The sequence below is a fragment of the Pan troglodytes genome, chromosome 1 (genome assembly GCF_028858775.2).
Source record: "Pan troglodytes isolate AG18354 chromosome 1, NHGRI_mPanTro3-v2.0_pri, whole genome shotgun sequence".
Lineage (NCBI taxonomy): Eukaryota > Metazoa > Chordata > Mammalia > Primates > Hominidae > Pan > Pan troglodytes.
Window position 1 is genome coordinate 131,971,786 of NC_072398.2, and position 7,790 is coordinate 131,979,575.

The 7,790-nt window shown below is 38.6% G+C and overlaps 1 long non-coding RNA gene across 1 annotated transcript; it reads right to left on the reverse strand.

Moving 5' to 3' along the window:
- Positions 1 to 656: 656 nt before the first annotated feature.
- On the reverse strand, positions 657 to 7,413 carry LOC129144107 (uncharacterized). The gene is made up of 3 exons (XR_008548283.2): positions 6,934 to 7,413; positions 4,848 to 4,991; positions 657 to 805 (listed from the first exon to the last, which is right to left on the reverse strand). It is a non-coding gene; the product is annotated as an uncharacterized LOC129144107 (long non-coding RNA).
- Between the last annotated feature and the right edge of the window lie 377 nt (positions 7,414 to 7,790).

Genomic DNA, 7,790 nt, shown 5'->3' on the forward strand with positions numbered 1-7,790 from the left:
CATATAGCTAGCCAGTTACTCCAGATGTTGGTGAGGCTATGGAGAAAAGGGAACGTTTATATGCTATTGATGGAAAGGAAAATTAGTTCAGCCACTTTGGAAAGCAGTTTATACATTTCTCAAAAAACTTAAAACAGAGCTACCATTTGACCCAGCAATTCCATTACTGGGTATATACTCAAAGGGAAATAGATCATTATACCAAAAAGACACATGCATTCATGTTTATCACCACACAATTCACAATAGCAAAGACATAGAATCAACCGAGGTGCCCATCAGTGGTGGATTGGATCAAGAAAATATGGTACGTATATACTATCGAATACTGTGCAGCCATAAAAAAGGAACAAAATAATGTCCTTTGCAGCAACATGGATGAAGCTGGAGACCATAATCCTAAGTGAGGTAACATAGGAACTGAAAACCACATATTCTCACTTATAAGTGTGGGATAAACATTGAGTACATAACATGGACACAAACGTGAGAGCAACAGACACTGTGGACTACTAGAGAAGGGAGGGAGGGATAGGGCATGGGATGAAAAACTACCTATGCTCACTACTTGGGTGCAATATACCTATGTAACAAACCTGCACATGTACCCCCTCTATCTAAAATAAAAAATCAAATTTGAAAAAGAGAGAGAGAGATGATAGGCCATGAAGTTTCCTTCCTCATGAATGGGATTAAGGGCCTTATAAAAGAGGCTTTATGCACCATGCAGGGAGCTTGACCTTCTGCCTTCCTCCATATGTGGATGCAGCCAGACAGCTGGAACCTTGGTCCTGGACTTCCAAGCCTGCAGAATGATGAGAAAGTCAATTTCTGTTCTTTATAAATTACTCAGTCTGTGGCATTCTGTTACAGTAGCACAAACAGACTTATAAATTCACACCTTATAGAAACTGAGGAAAAGAGAGGTTAAGAAAATGACTAATGATTGTGTCTTGATTCTTACCAATCATTTTGATTTTTAGCAAAGGCAGATAACACATTTTAAAGATAATTTTGCTTCAAATTTATTTAATGTTTGTTAATCAGAACTTTTACTCTCTTGCTGGCAGGCTATACTAACCCAATTCAAACTACATTTCTCAAATAAAGAAAATTTATTGGTTTAGATGACTGAAAAGTCTATTGTTAGATTTGAACTCTTTCTCCCAACTTCTTCACTTTGGCTTTCTCCTGGTTGGCTTCATTCTCAGGCATAGCTTGCCCACTGGCCACTGGAAGCTGGAAGCTAACAGTCCCAATAGCTCCAGAAAATGACCTGGGACCTAACATAGTACATGTTCCCTCCCTGAACCAACCACCATGGTCAGAGTTACCTACTAACCTCAAGTTTCTTGTCTTCCCTCTAATGAGAGGTGGGTCAGCATTACTCAAATTATAGGGAGTGGCTTTGGGTAGGGCAAACCCAAAAAGGAATATATACCCACCATAGTAGTATCCCACTGAACAATGCATCTCACAGAAAATACCATTCTTTAAAAAGAAATTCTTTATATTATTAACAGTGTTTTCTTTTTATAATGATACAGAAAAATATATACTAATGGTGGAAAACACAGAACACATACTATATAAAGTTTATGTTATACCTGTTGAAAATAGACTTATAAAAACTGGAGCGAAAATATAAAAAATGAAATTAACAAGGTCCAACTTATCAATCTTTTGTATCATGGATTGTGCTTTTGTGTTGTATTTAAAACTCGTCCCTGAATTCCAAATTCATGTAGATTCCTGTATTCTTTAGAAGTTTTAAAGTTTTTCATTTTACATATAAGCCTTCAATACACTTTGATTTAATTTTTGTGAAAGATGTAAGGTCTCTATATAGGTTCAGCTTTTTGCACTTAGATGTTCAATTGTTCCCCTACCATTTTTTTGTAAAGATTATCTCCTTTCCTTTGCAGCTTAGATCAGTTGACTATATTTGTGCAGGTCAACTTCTGAGCTCTCTATTCTGCTCCATTGATCTGTGTGTCTACTCTTTTGCCAGTACATCATCTCGATTTTTACCTGATTTTTGTTACTTTATAGTAACACTTGAAATCAGGCGGTGTGAAACCTCCAAGTATGTTCTCTCTAGGTATTATTTTGTTTATACTGTTTTTTGCCTTTTCATATAAACTTTAACATTAGTTTGCCATAGCTCCTAAATAGTTACTGGTATTTTGTTTGGGATTGTATTGAATCTACAGAACAAGTTGGAAAGAGTTGACATTTTAACAGTAGTGAGTCTTTCAATTCACGAACACAACTATCTCATTTATTTACATATTATTAAATTTTCCTCAGCATTTTTTTAGTAATTAGGTAAATATTCAGTAAAAAACTAAAGAAATGTGAGTAAAGTATTAATTATACTTAATGACTTAAATATTAGTATTAGTTCATTAATTGTGACAAATGTATCATTATATTGTAAGTTGTATTAAAGTGTTTTCTAAATGATCCTCCAACTGGGGTTCAGGCCTGAGGGCCTGAACCAATGCCTGGGTTGATGAAAAGGTATGGGCATCCAAATTATCCTCTCACTAAGAGTTTAGAGGCTAATTCTGCTCTTTTTAAAAATACACATGGTCTTCCAATTTCATATGCTCAGAAAATTCTTAAGATGACTGCCTTCATAGTACAGAAAAGCAAGTTTACAAAATGTTGTATATCACCCATAAAGCAAGTTTTACACAATCCTAAAATACATTTGATACTTATATATATTAAGGCTGTTTCTCAGGCTCAGTCTTGAATAAGAGTTTTAAAACTCAAGTTCTAATCTAGATCCTGCCATGGCTTACTGTGCTACCTTGGATGACTTACTTAACCTGAGTTACTTTCCTCATCTGTCAAATTGGATAGTAATATTTTTCAAGCCTAAGGTTATTGAAAAGATCAAATCAGAAAATTATGTGTTAATATGTTTTGCAAGGCATAAACATCTATAAACGTATAAACAAATAATAGAATTTTTACTTGTCACTTGAAAAACTAGGAGAAAAACATTTCTCTGAGATAGGAAGAGGATCAATCATTTAAAAATATTTTATTCTCAGGAGAGAAAAGTAACTTGTATTAGAGAGCTATTTTGTGATAGAGTATTTGCACAATTTATTTCATTTCAGTGCCATCCCTGTGCCAGGCACTGGGCTAGGTACCAGGAATTCAACAATGATTAAACTATGTGATCCCTCATTTATCCCTTATGAATACCTTTCTTTTTTAAGAGAGGCAGGGTCTTGCTCTGTCACTTAGATTGCCACATCAGGCTCAGTGCATCATTGGACTCCCAGGCTCAACTGATCCCCCTGCCTTATCCTCCTGAGTAGCTGGGACTACAGGCGTGTGCCACCAGGCCTGGTTTGTTTGTTTTTTTTCTTTTTTGTAAAGACAGGATCTCACCATGTTGCCTAGGCTGGTATCAAACTCCTGGCCTCAAGTGATTCTTCCACTTTGGCCTCCTAGAATGCTGAGATTATAGGTGTGAACCACTGTGCCTGGCGGCCTACAAATACCATTTCGAGCAGGCAGCTTAAATTAGTCCAGGTTATTCAAGAAGCAAATGCCAAGAAGGGATTAAATTTGCAAGTTTGTTATTTGGGAGACTGCCTACCTTACCATATCTGATTAAAATATATCCTGAGCACCCTTAAAGCATTTTATTTCCTTCCACACAGGTGTTCTCCCAGGGCCAGATACCAGATAATGAAGGACAACCTTTAAACCCTACATCCCACTGAAATTATTCAATCAAGCCAATCCTACACCTGCTCACCCTGACTTACTCATTCCTTCCCACAGAAACTACAATAAGGGCTTATGCCCACAGTTTTCTATGCTCCCTCTGTCTCCTACCACAACCTGGCACACCCCTGTAGGGTCCTGGGCAGTGTGATATGCCTGCTGATTCCAAGAAACTGTAAGTATCATTTCCATATGTTCTTACCAGGTAAGCACCAGGTTGGGTTGGGAGACAGAGGGAGCAGAGGAAAATGTGGGCAAAACCCTTTATTGTGGTTTCTGCTGGAAGCAATGGCTGAGGCAGGGTGAGCAGGCTGGTTTGTTTCAATAATGTCAGTGGGCTCTAGGGTAAAAAGGCTGTCTTTAGTTGTCTGGTACCTTGTCCTGAGGTGATTAGGGCAAGTGGGTAGTGACCCAGAGTGCAAGAGCCAGATAAAGTAGGTGGTTGGGTGTAAGGGCTTTGAATTGGTAGATTTGAACCTGAAAAGCATGCTAGTGTAGCAAGTTGTTGTATTATCTCTGGGAATTGGCTAACCCTGGGGGAAGAGGGCAGAATCCCTCCAGGTTTAGTGGACTCCAGATACCAAAGCATCAGAATACAGAAAATAAAAAGACATGGTTAATATAGAAAGGAGCCAACAGACTGCGATCTGGTCTGATCCTGAGAGAGAGAAGGTTGTGTGGAAATGTTCTAGAGAACAAAGCAGACTGAAGAAGGTTTGGCAAGGCACCTGGGGAATATTCAAGCTGAAGTTTGCCAGCAAAGGAATCTCACATCTCCCAGGAACAGGACTGAGAATCCTTGTCACACTCAGTCGCTGGCTGAGGCATGGCCTCAGTGCAAACACAGCCAGTGTTTCAAGGAGCAGCAGCAGGAGCATGTGTACTTCCTGTACCAAAGGGACTGGCAAGCACAGTTTCAAGACCTCCACTGAGCATCATCTTTATTTCACAGGAGGGAAAACTGCATTTCAGAAAGTTTGAGAAGTGTTCCCAGAGTTACAATGCTAACAAATGGAAGAGATGGAATTCAGCATCAAAAACCTTTGCTCATACCCCATGCAACATGTCACCCTAGTAACAGACAAGCTACTTACCAGGCGGGGCACGTGCATCAATGTTTCATGTACTTAAAAAAACCTTTTGGAGGTGTGGCCCTTCTGGGTAGCTTCCGCCAATTTCCTTTATCAGTGTGAGTAATCCTTCTGCTGTCATTGGAAGTGAGTGAATTCATCAGGAAGCTGATGAAAAGAACACAACGTTGAATGATGATTTTCATTTTTCAGACATTTAGAATTTAGGTGTTCAGCAGAGTCCAGATCACTTTAACATAGTAAGTTTAGGAAATATTTTCCTAAAAGGAAAATAAGCAGTGTTCTTTATCATTTCCACATGTTTATTGCTTGATATTAGTGGCCACTGACTTAGACACCTACAGTCACTATGTTACTTGCGCATTGTTAACCTTAGGATCAAGTACTCCGTTGGTTGGGGTTAAAGAGGTCAAGGTCATTGGCTTAACCATCCTGAGGTTCACGTTGGCTTTATCCAGTCCTAAGGTCACAGACATTATTATTATTATTATTATTATTTTTAGTAAAGTCAGCTATATTGCAAAGGCGTATGCACAAGAACACCAGCATGTATTAACATCCTGTTAGGGCGGATTCACTATTCATTTACTGCCCACTTTTAGGCATAGGCCATGAGCATTGGCCATATTCACAGGGTTAAGTCTAGTCCAGAGGATAGATTTCACACATTCCCATTATGTCTACTCATCTTTGTCATTAGACGGTGGTGTGGTAGGCTTTGTCTATAACTTTGAAAAATGTAAATTACTATACAAGTATACATTACTAATGTTGAATAACTATAATTGTATGAGATTAATGTATGTCTTATAATTCAGCAAGTATTAGTTTGTGTAGTAGGCAGCCTCTAAAAAGATCCCCAATGATCTCTGCCTTCTGGTATTCACATCCTTATAAAATCATTTCTCCTAAGCATGGGCTAGATCTAGTGACTCAATTTAAAGTAATAGGGCAAAGTCCTTACACCTTATACAAAAATTAATTCAAGATGGATTAAAGACTTAAATGCTGGACCTAAAACCATGAAAACCCTAGAAGAAAACCTAGGCAATACCATTCAGGACATAGGCATGGGCAAGGACTTCATGTCTAAAACACCAAAAGCAATGGCAACAAAAGCCAAAATAGACAAATGGGATCTAATTAAACTAAAGAGCTTCTGCACAGCAAAAGAAACTACCATCAGAGTGAACAGGCAACCTACAGAATGGGGGAAAATTTTTGCAATCTATCCTTCTGACAAAGGGCTAATAACCAGAATCTACAAAGAACTTAAACAAATTTACAATAAAAAAAAACCCATCAAAAAGTAGGCAAAGGATATGAACAGACACTTCTCAAAAGAAGACATTTATGCAGCCAACAGACACATGGCAAAATGCTCATCATCACTGGTCATCAGAGAAATGCAAATCAAAACCACAATGAGATACCATCTCACGACAGTTAGAATGGCGATCATTAAAAAGTCAGGAAACAACGGATGCTGGAGAGGATGTGGAGAAATAGAGACCCTTTTACACTGTTGATAGGGGTGTAAATTAGTTTTCAACCATTGTGGAAGACAGTGTGCTGATTCTTCAAGGATCTAGAACTAGAAATACCTTTTGACCTGGCGATCACATTACAGGGTATATAACCAAAGGATTATAAATTATGCTAGTATAAAGACACATGCACATGTGTGTTTATTGTGGCACTATACACAATAGCAAAGACTTGGAACCAACCCAAATGTCCATCAATGATACACTGGATTAAGAAAATGTGGCACATATACACCATGGAATACTATGCAACCATAAAAAAGAATGAGTTCATGTCCTTTGCAGGGACATGGATGAAGCTGGAAACCATCATTCTCAGCGAACAATCACAAGGACAGAAAACCAAACACTGCATGTTCTCACTCATAAGTGGGAATTGAACAATGAGAACACTTGGACACAGGAAGGGGAACATCACACACTGGGGACTGTTGGGGGTTGGAGTGCAGGGGAGGGATAGCATTAAAAGAAATACCTAATATAAATGACAAGTTAATGGGTGCAGCAAACCAGCATGACACATGTATACCTATGTAACATACCTGCACGTTGTGCACATGTACCCTAAAACTTAAAGTATAATTTAAAAAAATAAAAAAAGAATAGGGCAAAGTGATGAGATGTGACTTCAGACATTAGATTACAAAAAGACTATAGCTTCCATCTTGCCCACCATTCCTCATCCTCTTCTGCTTGGAGACCTTGATGTGGAAGAAGCAAACTGTCCTGGTTGGGGGAAGCCCATGTAGGAAGAAAATGAAGTTTCCATCTAATAGCCAGTAAGGATACGAGTCCTGCCAGTAGCTACGTGAGTGAGCTTGGAAGTGGATGGATCTTCTGAGGCTTGCCAACAGCCCTGTGATTGAACTCAGAAGCAGATCCATTCTGGGTCAAGCCTCGAGATGACTGCAGCCCTGGCTGACACATAGATTGCCATCTTGTGTGAGACCCTGAGCCAGAGAATCTCATTAGCCGTACCCAAATTCCTAACCCATAGAGACTATGACATCATAAATGCTGATTTAAGCCTTAAGACTTTGGAGGAATTTGTTATGCAGAAGCAGATACCTAATACACCTAGGAAAGCACGTTAAACATTTGGGATGTGAAGATTTGCTGCAGATTCATAAAGGACTCGCTTGAATTTTCAATGCTACTTCCCTCCCTCAGTGCCTCCGAAGGACTTGCAACAGCAGAAGAAGTGGGAGGAGGTGTTTTTCCTCCTTTTAATTTAAGAAGTATCAATTAGGTATTCTCTGAACGTTTCATATTAAACAATTTCCATTATTAGGTAATCATCTACTGCTTATCTCAGAATAAATTGGAAAGAGCTGAATTTTGTAACATATTTATGCTCCTATTCAAATCAGAAGAAACCCACAAACCTCCATTTTAGAAT